Genomic DNA, 15,987 nt, shown 5'->3' with positions numbered 1-15,987 from the left:
CTGCAGAATGAATAGTGGAAAGGAAGGTGGTAAGAAGAGAGCTCAAAGGCTGGCAGGAGATGGATCAAGGTGTAGCAAGGTCCTTCAGGGCTTTGTAGGCCATGTTAATTAAATTGATCCTATTCAAAAAGCATATAAATCCATTGGATGGCTTTAAATAAGGAAATAACATCAGAATTATTTTAAGCATTTGAGGGAAAACCAAACCTACAGGGCTCTAGTAAATATAAAGTGGAAAACATAATTTCAAATAGTTATAGCGATCCCAGTTTCATGTATAATAGTTTCATGTACCAAAGAGTATTAACAATAACTTATGTTTACAGTCTCCTAAATTTTGCAAACTGTTTTCATAAATGTAACAGACAAAATGATAATTTGAAGTAAATGGGAATCAATACTTACATGAGGGGGTTTTTACTGAAATGATTTGAATTCTTGACACTGTCAAATAGACCTGCTGGAGAGAAGGCTGAACTTGCTTTGTCTTTAGGACTCAAGTTGTCAGAGGATTATAACCACAAAGTAGCCCATAAGCAGAAGAGAGAAGCACTTAAGAACAGACCACAAAATGGTGGTAATCCCCAAAGGAAGGCTGATGTGTCACATGTCATTTAAGTAGCTTCAATACCTTTTTTCAGGAACTGGTATGGTGGGATGAAGGTAAATGATTATCAGGTTAACATGAGTCATGTTTTATTGTATGTTTGTATCCAACCGTCTTAGTCACAGTTTCATTACTATAAAATATGCAGTTCTTTTGGAAAAAGGTGGATAAAGATAGGCTGAAAGAGGGATGCCTGGGTGGTTCAGTGGGTTAAAGCCTCTGCATTCGGCTCAGGTCATGATCCCAGAGTCCTGGGATCGAGCCCCACATCGGGCTCTCTGCTCAGCGGGGAGCCTACTTCCTCCTCTCTCTCTGCCTGCCTCTCTGCCTACTTGTGATCTCTGTCTGTCAAATAAATAAATAAAATCTTAAAAAAAAAAAGATAGGCTGAAAGAAACATAGGTACCTACTGGGTTGATGGAAGTGCATGTGTTTTTGTATGTAACTCAAATGTGTGATGGATGGGTAATATTTTTTCAAAGCCAGGAAAAGAAATCTGAAACATAAGAATTATTTTCTCTGAATAGAAAATACCAGATGTGTTTTTAATGTATTTTAATTCATGTAGTTTGGACTGGGACTTTAGAAGTTTTGTGTTATTCCACTTATCCAATATTCTACCCCCAGGTGATCTTTAAACACTTACATATGTGTGTTTGTGTATTTGTGTATCTACATTCACTACTCTGAAGAAATTACTCTTATTATATGGGGAAACAGGTTAAACTTAGAGAATACACACAAAGGAACAAAAAACAAAAAAGGAAGGAATAGGACATTTTAAAAAACTAAAGAGTATAACGATTTGAATAATGATGTAATTTTTGGCTACTAAAGATTAATACATGTTCTTGCCTGATTTTCTAATAGTAGGTAATTATACCATCTTATTACAGGCTAACTATCCTATATTGAAGGACAAAGAAACCTAATGGGTCAGCAGAGCCTAAACTTGATTTATCTACTTACCAAATTTCATTAGTGTGTTCTTAATGGGAACTTGTTTGCTTTACCCTTCTTATTAATACCCTCTGAATCCATCTTGTGATTTGGGTACATTTATAAATGTCTTAGAGTGTTCCTCACCATAAAACCTACCTTTTAATCAAGCTGCTGACCCCAACTTGGTAAATACAGTTCTCCTTCATAGAGTTACACAATATATAAATCAAGATATATTTTTAAAAATTACACAAGTGGGTCTATTTAGGATAAAGCTGAGAGTAATTGGCAAATGTGTATATGGCTAAATACTTAACAAGCCTCATAGAATTACCCCCAAATTGTTACTTCTATAACAAATGTGTCAGTTTGTTTTGCAAAGAAAATTGCAAAATGTAACATATGTTCTCCTGCAATGTGACTTTTCCAGTTTCCCATAAAAAATTAGATCTAATTTCTCAACTTTGTTTGTTTTTTTTTTTTAAATCAGAGAAAGAGTAGGATAAATATTTTGACACATTGACCATTACAATAATGTCAGGAATGATGCCACATCAGATACAGCCCTTTACTGGCCTAGTAGCATGCATCTGCTGCTGCTTGTCTCATGCAACACTCCTACTTGGGACATTCTCATTCAGAAACCAACCACCGTGCTGTGGACTGAGAAGCCTGACCCATGTGGCAGAATCACATGTAGGAAACTCTTCTACAACCCCAGCTTAGTTCACAGCCAACAACCAGAAACAACGGCAAACCAGGGCTGGGCCACTTTGTTTGACGGACTCTCCCAGGAGAACCCAAATGAGAATCATTGACATGAGCCCTGTCAGCCTACTGAACAATGAGGGTAGTTTTTGTTCAAGGCACTAAATTTGGGCCATTTTTTAAGGAACAAATAAATAGAATACCCACAAACACCCCACCCTAGAAAATTATAAGTTTTTTATTAAATAAGTTAATAAAGTACATTAAGGAGGTATCTGGAACTTTCAATGGACTTCAGAACAGAATGCAGAACATACTGTATTCTAAAGGATATTAATTATGAGGACACAAATAAACTAGTTAAAAACTCTGGAAGCCTGGTCCTCTACATGACTGACCCAAAAAATTCTTAGTCACATGCAGATGAATAAAAAGTGAATGTAAGTTTTCTTTTAAAATTTTTTCTAGCTTACTATTCCCCTCACTAATTTCTCTTCAAAGAAATCTGCCTCTATACTTTCCAAAACATAGCACTTTCTTTAATATAGAGAAGTGTTTCCACAAGAATTTACCTTTGATTTTGATGGGGATGGGGTTGGGAAATGTTTGGGCCCCCCTTGATCTGCCTCTGGTCATATTCCCACTGATAGGACATCTTCCTGTCTTAAACATAAGATCTTGCTAATCTACAATGAGATAAAAGTATTTTAGAATTTTAAAATTTCTTATGAGTCAGAAACACTAAGCTGCGTGAATATATTCTGTCACCTATTATCTCATTAAATCATATACTGTCACCCTCACTCCTAAAAACTAGGAAAATGGCTTCCAAAAGTTATTCTTTTAAAAAAAATTTCCCCTCTCCATGGCATTTGAACATTGTTAGGTTCAGAAAAATTTCTTGAGTTACTCATAATAAATGCTGTATAAAAATAATTTTTCTCCTCTATATATACTTCACAAAGCTCGGTGATCACATTTGGACTTCTCTAATAAAATACCTCTAATAAATGTATTCCATAAAGTAATATCTTTTTCAATAACAAGGGCCCATGATCACTAATTACACAGGTTAATTTGTCATAGGGATGAATTATACTTCAAAGTAATAGTGGAAATTTCAATTCTTTTTAAAATGATGGAAATTGTCAATAAATGTAAGTTCTTGAATATGTTTTGTATTTTGGCAAATTTAAGCCTGTCATCTAAAAGATAGAAGTCATGTTCTTTATTTTTTTAGGGTTTTATTTTACTTTTTATTAATCTCATGACTTCGGAAGTATATCAATAAACAACACAATCTGGGTAGTGAATATTGTATAAACATTACAAGTTATTGGAGAAATACAGCGATGGAATTATGAGACACAGGATATAAGCAAAGTTTTCAAAAACCCAAAAAGGGTGATAACTTTAAGATATTTATTATGATATAATATTAGAGGTCAGAGATAGATGTTATTCCTTTTTAAGAAGCCAATGAAATGTTTTTTTTAGCTTATCATCCCATTAATTGTTATAACCATCAGGAATTTGTACACATTCCATATCCAATTATTTTCAAAGAAAAAATTATTTGATAGTATTTGTGCCCTGGAGGTATTCTAATGCTTATGTATATCTGGAATACTTTAATAAGCTATTGAAACTAACCTGCTCCAGCAGCTAATCATATTTTCTTTGCCCTTTGCAAAGAGTTATCATAAGTAACAGAATGAAACCACATTTAATCTTAGAAACTTGTATTTGAAAAATGTTTAGAGGGGCGCCTGGGTGGCTTAGTGGGTTAAGGTTCTGCCTTTGGCTCAGGTCATAGTTTCAGAGTCCTGGAATCAAGCCCTGCATTGGGCAGTCTGCTTGGCGGGGAGCCTGCTTCCCCCTCTCTCTCTGCCTGCTTCTCTGCCCACCTGTGAGCTCTGTATCAAATAAGTTTTAAAAATCTTAAAAAAGGTTAAGAATTTATAGTGAAAATACAAGGTACTGCCACCACTATATTTAAGCTTATCCATAATTAGCTACAAATTAAGCAAACACTTCAGAGTATATTATGGATTTATGTAGCATGTTAACTGAGTGCCTTCTGTCTTTCTAAATTGTTCATAGAAAAATAATATATTTAGATCATTGGACCTTATAAATTTTGTTTTCCCTTTGAGTACAGACAAACAAGTCGATAAAATTTAAAAAACCTTTAAGAATCTCTTAATACTGAGTTTTAAAATGTACATATCTTTAATACAATAGCACACCATTATTTCTGGCTAAATTCTATTTTGGTATGAGAAGGGATTGTGGTCTTCATATTAACCTTACAGAAACATGTTGTTGCCCTATATAGATAGAATAGGCAAAAGCAGAAGCAATGGAGGGGACCATATAGAAGTTATTTTATTCACTTAGTAATAATAACCTCAGCTAGAGCAGTAGGTGTGGGGATTAAAGCAATTTAGGATAGAGAATTGGACTGTGGGTACATAGAAGTGATAAGATTAATAGGCAATGTTCTTTAAATAATTTGTGAGATAATCAGATAAAAATTCTTATAAAATTAAAAAAATGAGGTCAATTATTTTCCAAATACTGACTATCACATAGAAAGGGATAAAAACAATGCTAAATTGCAAATTAAGTAGGGAGAAATTGTTTTCCCACAAATCTAAGATTCCATTATGCTCATTGTGTGCCATGCACATCTGTGTTTGCAGTGAATCTATGCTCTCTGAGCCCCAACTGCTATTGCTGCTGAAGTGGTTGTTGCTTCTGACCATATTTCTTATCACCTCAAGTACTGTAATATGTTCCCTTTTTCCTGTTCCAGAATATTTGATGGGATTCTGATAGTTCTTCCTATCTTCACTTAGATTTTGTTCTTTCTCTTTGAGAAGTAATTTTACTATGTCAAACTTTCCTTTGGCTTTATTAATTCCTTTGCTAAAACTTCCTGATCAGATAATTATTTTTCATAAAGCGTATATACAGACCATTACTTAATAGTTACCTTTTTTGGTGGGGGGATGCTGTAGCTTAGAGTGGAAATTGATGCTACTTTTCCTGAGAAACTAAAAAGTTCTGAGTCAGATATTCATATTTCTGAGGGTATAAAACAGTGGATTTTGAAAGAGTCAAAGTCGTGTCAGGCTGAGAAAGAAAAAAAGCAGTCCCATAGTTTAATCAGGTTGTGAGGTTAGAGATAGAGCCATCTGCAGAGTGAACAGAAAGCCTAGCTTTCCTCAAGGTCACATAGTGGCTATAAAATGTATTATCAACCCCTCTGAATAATGCTGCCCTTTTTTTTTTTTCCCCCCTTTAACCTATGGTTCCCTGGATCTGTTTATTCTCAGGACAGCATTCCACTCTTGGTTAATCTCCATTTCTGATCTGCCTCAGAAACAACAATCCATCCACCACCCAACCCCACTTCCTTAGATCCTGCTCTAAATTCTTCAGCAAAAAACTAAATCTTACAAAGTACAATTAATTCAGGGTGCCTGGGTGGTTCTGTTGGTCCCTGCTCTGTGGGAGTCTGCTTCTCCTTCTATGCTTTCCACAGGCCCCTTGCCTCTGTCTCAATAAGTAAATAAAATCTTAAAAAAAAAAAAAAAGAAACAAAACTATATATTGGGGCACTGGTGTGGCTCAGTCATTAAGCATCTGCCTTTGGCTCTGGTCATGATCCTGAGGCCCTGGAATCCAGCTGGGCATCAGCATCAGACTCCCTGCTCAGTAGGGAGTCTCCTTCTCCTCCCTCTGCCTGCTGCTCCCCTGCTTTTGCTCTCTCTCTGTCAAATAAATAAATAAAACCTTTAAAAAAAAACTTTATAAACAAAGTACACTTAACTCTTTGTTTTATCACAGTTCTTCTGAAAAGGTCTCTGCTGCTACAGTGAATCAATAAACCCAATATTGTCAAACTACAGGCTTCTTCCTATGACCACTGCATTTATAGTAAACATTTCAAATATATATATCTCAAAAAGCTTAGGTAGTAATATTGAGTCCCTTTTTGATTTATTTGTTTTTTTTAAGATTTATTTATTTATTTGTCAGAGAGATCACAATTAGTCAGAGAGGCAGGCAGGGGTGGGGGAGTAGGCTCCCCACTGAGCCGAAAGAGCAGAAAGCCCGATATGGGGCTCTATCTCAGGACCCTGAGATTATAACCTGAGCGGAAGGCAGAGGCTTAACCTACTGAGCCATCCAGGCACCCCTTGAATCTCTTTTTTTAAAGGTTAAAATATGTAATTGTCAGCTTTTGCTTTTTGGTGATAAGAATACTCCATTTTAGGTTTTCTGGAAGCTAGAACAATTACAAACAAAAATTAGGAAACTGTTAAATGAGTGTTTAAAAAGTACAAAAATTTTAATACTTAAGTATCTTAATATTAGAAAGGGAGTTATTTTCTTTTTTCAAAAGCGGGGGAACCCTTTCTTTTGAATATTTCATTGTCTTCTATTTCTCACAATCAGTATATTCTATCCAGTTGACCCAAGTTGAAGATATCCAGCATTGGGACAGTAACAAGTGTGGACAGATCCAATAATTTTTCTATTTCTATATCTTTTCTGAAAGGAAAAAATCAATAATGAAAAACAAAGCACACAAAAGTGTAATTTAGCACATAAACATATGGATCAGAATATCTGAAGAACATTGAAGTAGAAATATAAATGGAGTTGCATTGAGAACTGAAAACATTGAACAGAAACAATGTTTATAAAAATGAAATTTAAAATATGACCTCTGAGGCCATAAGTGACTCTTAATCTTACAAAACAAACTGAGGGTTGCTGGGGGGAGGGGGGTTGGGAGAAGGGGGGTTGGGGTTATGGACATTGGGGAGGGTATGTGCTTTGGTGAGTGCTGTGAAGTGTGTAAACCTGGCGATTCACAGACCTGTACCCCTGGGGATAAAAATACATGTTTATTAAAAAATAAAAAATTAAAAAATATATGACCTCTGAAAAAATATATTTTGAAGTAAAATCTGCCAAAATCATAGATTAATATAACTGAAATAATTAAGAATGAATGAAATATTTGCTAATTTCTTCACCTTTACTGAGAGTGGTGCTACAGTTTATAGGTTGTATCTTAATAATCAGGACATACAGTTTTTATGATGTATTTTCAAACTGTCCACTAGTAAAGTCAAGTCAAATGCAAACCTGCCTAAAGAGGTGAGAAAGCAACAACAAAAAATAGGCAGAAAGAAAAAAAAAACATTTCATAAAACATTTTAAAGAGAATAACCTGAAATAAGTGGGAACAGTGTATAGAAAGGAGACTGTACTTAGAGTCCATTCAAGTTTATTTAAAGTAGTCAACATCCTCTCTTGTGACAGGATTCCAAGAGCAGCTATATTTCTAAGAAAGCAATGTATGCTTAGAAGTCAAGGCATGCAAAAATAAAAAATTAAAAAAAAATAACATGCAGAATCAGACTCCTCCTAGAATGTCTATAAAAACAAATTCTTGTTACTATAGCTAAATATAAGAGATGGAAATTTTTTGCAACATAAATATAACACCTCTGGAAAAATTGTAACTAATTTAACATATTAGCTTTGAAAATGTAACTTAATTGTCTTTTAAAAAAGCAAAAGTCTCAGGGTGCCTGGGTGGCTGTGTCAGCTTGTCCCACTCTTGATTTCAGCTCAGGTCATGATTTCAGGGTTGTGAGAACAAGCCCTGCCTTGGGCTAAGAGCTGGGTATGAAGCCTGCTTGAAATTCTCTCTCCCCCTCTCCCTCAACCTGTTCCCACCACCCTTTCCCTCTCAAAATAACCAAAAACAACCACCCCCAATACTGTCCTATTAAATATATGGGCTAGTCACAAAAGTGACTAGAAAAGTGACACACAAAATTTACCTAAATATAAAATAAAAACTTTAAATATGTGTCAAGCACAATGATAAAAAATAAGCTTTCATAATATCAGAGTTATGAAAATTGAAATTCAAGGCAAAAGTAATTTAATTAATATAGCATAACCTATTTTTAAGTATTATGGTTTCAAGTAGGATAAATGTAAAAACTGTTGTTTTTAATACAAAATAACTTAGTATTTGAAAGAACAGTTGATGCAAACATAAGCATATGTTGAGAAAGTTTTTAACAAACTCTATAAAATAGCTTATTAATCCTATGATTAAGAACAATATTTATTTTGCGAGATGGAATTTTAATAAATGTTTACAAGCTATTAATAATGCTGGGGAAAGAACTGGGAGATTTGCATAAGAAACTAGGGTTAAATTTGCTAGACCTTTCAATCCAGGAATCAAAGATAAGGAAAACTTCATGTAAAAAGCCCAGAATAATTAAAACAGGGCACCCAAAATGTTAGTATCAATGAAAAGACAAAACCCATGGGTTAACACTTGCGCCATAAGCATTTGCCAAAAAAGATTTTGGGATCTGAAATCTGTTTGACTGAAACTGAGAATTTTGTCCCAAATTTGATGTGCAGCTAAAATATCAGTGGGGTAGCAGAGCGGGTGAGTCTAAAAGCTGCATGTTGCCAGTTTTGGCTGAGCAAAATGTTGAGGGAAGCATTATCCTTTCTTGTGCACTGAGGAGCCAGTGTGAGTTTCTGAGCTGTGGTTATTGAAAAGTGAGTACTGCTCAGTTCCTGGGTTTCTGTTTGGCCTACAGTTAAGCTCAGCGTTTGTGCTCTGAAAGTCCTAGGTTTTAATCCAACAATGTTACTTGTGAAATGTGACACCTTGAACAAATTATGTTAACTCTGAATCCAAGTTCCTTATCTATTAAGTGGAAATAATGCTTTCTGCACAGTGTGGTTACAAAACCAAGATTTTCTTCTTAAGTTACTTAAAACAGTGTCTGGCATATGGCTGTTACAAATCATATAAAGCACAAAGAATCACTAAATTTCTGTAACTCTCTTGAGTTGTACATTATATATTATTGGATAAAATGACAAAAAAATAATTCTTTAAAGCTCTAAATATTCCTGTATAGACACATATACATTTAAAGCTCTACATAACAACAGAGTAAAAAATGTAGTCAAAGAGTAAATGGAATATTAAATTTAAATAAAAACTGTGCTAACACTGAAAACTATGGCCAAAGACTTGTGGCAGGAAAGTGCAGAGCATAAAATTTCATTGTTAGACAATAATTACTAGAAACCTGCTAATACCAAAGCTAATGCAAAAGGATAGAATAGGATGGTCAGGAAATAGTGGATACTATGTTCAATTTGAATTTCAGATAATCTTTTCAGTGTAAGTACTTTCATCATGTTTTGTCTGAAATTAAAATTAGGCATTCTATTTGACATATTGTTAACCTTAAAATAGTAAGTATTATAAAAATAAAGATGAAATAAATATTCTAGAAATTAGAAAAAAATTCAATGACTAATTAAAGTAACACGGTAATCTTCAACTTCTCAAATTCTTGGTGTTTTTTTTTTTTTTAATTTGAATTCCAGTTAGTCCACAAATAGTAGAATATTAGTTTCAGTGATTCAACTCTTCCATATAACACCAGGTACTCCTCATAAGTGCACGCCTTAACAACTGTCACCTGTTTAGCCATCCCCCATCCACTGCCCCTCAGGTAATCATAAGTTCTCTTTAGTTGAATATGTTTCTTGGTTTGCCTCTCTTTTTTTTCCCTTTTTTCTCATTTATATAAAGTTGCATTAGAAAGTGGAAATAATTCAGGGCACTAGCACAGATACTGCTATTTAATACTTGCAAAATATTCCAGTATTATTAAAACAAATTACTAGAAAGCACCTCAAAGACCTTTAAATCAGCTATGGTAAAGTCAAAATCAAGTTTAAATTGTTGTTGTAGAAACATAGTTAATGACAGAGAAAAACACCTATGCCATATTACCAGAGGTAAAAAGCACTGCATAATAATATATATCAAAGAATCCTAAATATGTTTAAGTATGTACTTGAATATATATGAAGTGAAAATATGATAGTAAATTTTTTCTTAACTCACCTCTACTTCTATCAACTAATATTCTTAATTTCCTACAAAATATAGAGAAAAAGACTCATACTAAATGATCTATGATAGTAAGTTTACATCTTAGTTAGCCAAGAATATGATATGTTTGAATTTGCACTGCAAAAATATTCCTGTGAAAAAAATGTTTCATAACACATAAGTTAATATTTTAAGAAACCCAACAAGCTGGGTTGCTAAAAAAGTACTTTCATAGAGACAACCTATAAAATCTGGAAATATGCCCTTTATTTGCTTATAATTGTATTTAAGTTCTCACTCTAATAAATTAAAACATGAACTCTTATATGATGCATTATGGGTATGATTATTAAAAGAAAACCTGTAAGGGGCACCTGAATGACTCAGTAGGTTAAGCGTCTGTCTTTGTTTGGCTCAGGTAATGATCTCAAGGTCCTGGCATAGAGCGAGCATCTGGGTCCCTGATAAGTAGGGAGTCTGTTTTTCCTTATCCTGCCCCTACCCCTATGCATGCTTGCTCTTTTTCCTTCTTGCTCAAACAAATAGTTCTCTTTTTTTAAACAAATAATTCTTTTAAAAAATATATAAGAAATCTCCAAGTAGATCTATACTCATAATAAAGATAACCAGTAAAATACATGTCCAGATCACTTAAGGAATGACGTGAAATACTAACAGGTTTATTTTTATGATGAGGTTTAGAGCAAGTTTTATTTTTTATAGTTTTCTAGGTTTTTAATATTTTAATATTTTTAATAATGAACATGTATTATTTTCCCCCAGCTGCAGAGATTTTAAGGTATATGACCCCAAACTGTATATATTCAATGTTTAGTAACTATAATAAAGTAACAGATTTTATACAAACTGAAGTTTATACAATATAGGGGTTCTTCAAGGAAAAGAATGAAGATTAGATATTTATGCATTCTAGAAATCAAAACATATTATAATTTTTAAAGTTTATTTTAATTCCAGTATGGTTAATATGCAGTGCTATATTAGTTTTGGGAATCAATATGGTGAATCAACAATTACATGCAATAGTTCTATACAACTAATCATGATAAGTGAACTCTTTAATCCTCATCACCTGTTTCACCTATCCCTCAACCAGCTCCCCTCTAATAATCATCAGCTTGTTCTGTAGAGTTGAGAATATTTCTTGGTTTCCTTTTTTTTCCTTTTTTTGTTTGTTTTGTTTATTAATTTCCACAAATGAGTGAGATCACATAGCATTTATCTTTCTTGGACTAATTTTGCTTAGCAATGTACTCTCTAGATCCACCTATGTTCTTACAAATGACAAGATTTCATTCTTTTTTATGACTGAGTAGTATTCTCTCTGTATATGTGTGGGAATTTTTATCCATTTTTATCCATTCATAGATCAATGGATACTTGGGTTCCTACCATAGTTTGTCTATTATAAATAATGCTGCAATAAACATAGGGGTACATATATCCTTTGGAATTAGTGTTTTATTTTTTCAGTAAATACCCAGTAGTGAGATTACTGGAACCTTGTGTAGTTCTATTTTTAACTTTCTGAGGAATAGCCTTAGTGCTTTCTATATTCTATGCACCAGTATATATTCCCAACAGTACATCAACATTCCGTTTTCTCCATATCTTTGCCAATACCTATTATTTCTTGTGATTTTGATTGCAGCCATTGTGACGGGTGTGAGGTAATATCTCATTGTAGTTTTGATTTGTATTTCCCTGATGAGTGATGTTGAACATCTATTCATGTCTGTTGGCCATCTGGATGTTGTCTTTGGAGAAATATTTGTACATGTCTTCTGCCTTTTTTTTTAAATGTATTAATTGAGTTTTTTGGTGTTGAATTATAGCAGTTCATTATGTATTTTTGTTACTAACCCTTTATTGGATGTCTTTTAGTTTTGTTGATCATTTCCTTCAGTGTCCAGAAGCTTTTTATTTTTATGCCATCTAAGAGTTTTTTTTTATTTTTTTAAATTTAATTATTATTTTTTAAATCAAAAAGTTAATGTTACTCAACTTTATTTTTAATATGTTTCACAATAAAAGTGGTTAAGAAGAATATGTGAGAAAAACATTGTCAATGAAATTGCTTTGATATACTGCTGTTGTTAACATGCAGTACTTTTTTTGTCCTTTTTTTAAAATTTTTTATTTTTTATAAACATATATTTTTATCCCCAGGGGTACAGGTCCGTGAATCACCAGGTCCACACACCCCACAGCACTCACCAAAGTACATACCCTCCCCAATGTCCATAACCCCAACCCCCTTCTCCCAAACCCCCTCCCCCCAACAACGCTCAGTTTGTTTTGTGAGATTAAGAGTCACTTATGGTTTGTCTCCCTCCCAATCCCATCTTGTTTCATTGATTCTTCTCCTACCCACTTAAGCCTCCATGTTGCATCACCACTTCCTCATATCAGGGAGATCATATGATAGTTTGTCTTTCTCCACTTGACTTATTTCGCTAAGCATGATATGCTCTAGTTCTATCCATGTTGTCGCAAATGGCAAGATTTCATTTCTTTTGATGGCTGCATAGAATTCCATTGTGTATATATACCACATCTTCTTGATCCATTCATCTGTTGATGGACATCTAGGTTCTTTCCATAGTTTGGCTATTGTCGACATTGCTGCTATAAACATTCGGGTGCATGTGCCCCTTCGGATCACTACATTTGTATCTTTAGGGTAAATACCCAGTAGTGCAATTGCTGGGTCATAGGGCAGTTCTATTTTCAACATTTTGAGGAACCTCCATGCTGTTTTCCAGAGTGGTTGCACCAGCTTGCACTCTAACCAACAGTGTAGGAGGGTGCCCCATTCTCTGCATTTTCGCCGGCATCTGTCCTTTCCTGACTTGTTGATTTTAGCGATTCTGACTGGTGTGAGGTGATATCTCATTGTGGTTTTGATTTGTATTTCCCTGATACCGAGTGATATGGAGTACTTTTTCATGTGCCTGTTGGCCATCTGGATGTCTTCTTTGCAGAAATGCCTGTTCATGTCCTCTGCCCATTTCTTGATTGGATTATTTGTTCTTTGGGTGTTGAGTTTGCTAAGTTCTTTATAGATTTTGGACACTAGTCCTTTATCTGATATGTCGTTTGCAAATATCTTCTCCCATTCTGTTAATTGTCTTTTGGTTTTGTTCACTGTTTCCTTTGCTGTGCAAAAGATTTTGATCTTGAAGAAATCCCAATAGGTCATTTTTGCCCTTGCTTCCCTTACCTTTGGTGAAGTTCCTAGGAGGATGTTGCTGCGGCTGAGGTCGAGGAGGTTGCTGCCTGTGTTCTTTTCAAGGATTTTGATGGATTCCTTTCGCACATTGAGGTCCTTCATCCATTTTGAGTCTATTTTCGTGTGTCGTGTAAGGAAATGGTCCAATTTCATTTTTCTGCATGTGGCTGTCCAATTTTCCTAACACCATTTATTGAAGAGGCCATCTTTTTCGATTGGACATTCTTTCCTGCTTTGTCGAAGATTAGTTGACCATAGAGTTGGGGGTCTATTTCTGGGCTCTCTATTCTGTTCCATTGATTTATGTGTCTGTTTTTGTGCCAGTACCATGCTGTCTTGATGATGACAGCTTTGTAATAGAGCTTGAAGTCTGGAATTGTGAAGCCACCAACGTTGGCTTTCTTTTTCAATATTCCTTTGGATATTTGAGGTCTTTTCTGGTTCCATATAAATTTTAGAATTATTTGTTCCATTTCTTTGAAGAAGATGGATGGTACTTTGATAGGAATTGCCTTAAATGTGTAGATTGCTTTAGGTCGCATAGACATTTTCACAATATTTATTATTCCAATCCAGGAGCATGGAACATTTTTCCATTTCTTTGTGTCTTCCTCAATTTCTTTCATGAGTACTTTATAGTTTTCTGAGTATAGATTCTGTGCCTCTTTGGTTAGGTTTATTCCTAGGTATCTTATGGTTTGGGGTGCAATTGTAAATGGGATGGACTCCTTAATTTCTCTTTCTTCTATCTTGTTGTTGGTGAAGAGAAATGCAACTGATTTCTGTGCATTGATTACATATCATGACACTTTACTGAATTCCTATTCAAGTTCTAGCAGTTTTGGAGTGGAGTCTTTTGGGTTTTCCACATATAGTATCATATCATCTGCAAAGAGTGATAATTTGACTTCTTCTTTGCCGATTTGGATGCCTTTAATTTCCTTTTGATGTCTCATTGCTGAGGCTAGGACTTCTAGTCCTATGTTGAATAGCAGTGGTGATAATGGACATCCCTGCCGTGTTCCTGACCTTAGCGGAAAAGCTTTCAGTTTTTCTCCATTGAGAATGATATTTACAGTGGGTTTTTCATAAATGGCTTTGATGATATTGAGGTATGTGCCCTATATCCCTACACTTTGAAGAGTTTTGATCAGGAAGGGATGCTGTACTTTGTCAAATGCTTTTTCAGCATCTATTGAGAGTATCATATGGTTTTGGTTCTTTCTTTTATCGATGTGTTGGAACACATTGACTGATTTGCGGATGTTGAGCCAACCTGGCAGCTCTGGAATAAATCCCACTTGGTCGTGGTGAATAATCCTTTTAATGTACTGTTGAATCCTATTGGCTAGTATTTTGGTGAGAATTTTTGCATCTGTGTTCATCAAGGATATCGGTCTATAGCTCTCTTTTTTGGTGGGATCCTTGTCTGGTTTTGGGATCAAGGTAATGCTGGTGTCATAAAATGAGTTTGGAAGTTTTCCTTCCATTTCAATTTTTTGGAACAGTTTCAGGAGAATAGGAATTAGTTCTTCTTTAAATGTTTGGTAGAATTCCCCCGGGAAGCCGTCTGGCCCTGGGCTTTTGTTTGTTTGGGGATTTTTAATGACTGTTTTAATCTCCTTACTGGTTATGGGTCTGTTCATGCTTTCTATTTCTTCCTGGTTCAGTTGTGGTAGTTTATATGTTTCTAGGAATGCATCCATTTCTTCCAGATTGTCAAATTTGTTGGCCTAGAGTTGCTCATAGTATGTTCTTATAATAGTTTGTATTTCTTTGGTGTTAGTTGTGATCTTTCCCCTTTTATTCATGATTTTATTTATTTGGGTCCTTTCTCTTTTCTTTTTGATAAGTCTGGCCAGGGGTTTACCAATTTTATTAATTTGTTCATAGAACCAGTTCCTAGTTTCTTTGTTTTGTTCTATTGGTTTGGTTTTTTTGTTGTTGTTGTTTGTTTGGTTTTTTTTTTTTTTTTTTGGTTTCAATTTCATTTATTTCTGCCCTTATTTTAATGATTTCTCTTCTCCAGCTGGCCGTAGGGTTTCTTTCTTGTTCTTTCTCCAGCTCCTTTAAGTGTAGGGTTAGGTTGTGTACCTGAGACCTTTCTTGTTTCTTGAGAAAGGCTTGTACCACTATATATTTTCCTCTCAGGACTGCCTTTGTTGTGTCCCACAGATTTGAACTGTTGTATTTTCATTATCATTTGTTTCCATGATTTTTTTCAATTCTGCTTTAATTTCCCGGTTGACCCATTCATTCTTTAGAAGGATGCTGTTTAGTCTCCATGTATTTGGGTTCTTTCCAAACTTCCTCTTGTGGTTCAGTTCTATCTTTAGAGCATTGTGGTCTGAAAATATGCAGGGAATGATCCCAATCTTTTGTATACCGGTTGAGTCCTGATATAGGACCGAGGATGTGATCTATTCTGGAGAATGTTCCATGTGCACTAGAGAAGAATGTGTATTCTGTTGCTTTGGGATGAAATATTCTGAATATATCTTT

This window comes from Mustela nivalis, assembly GCF_964662115.1.
Source record: "Mustela nivalis genome assembly, chromosome: 1".
NCBI classification, from domain to species: Eukaryota; Metazoa; Chordata; class Mammalia; order Carnivora; family Mustelidae; genus Mustela; species Mustela nivalis.
This window is presented reverse-complemented; position numbering follows the sequence as displayed.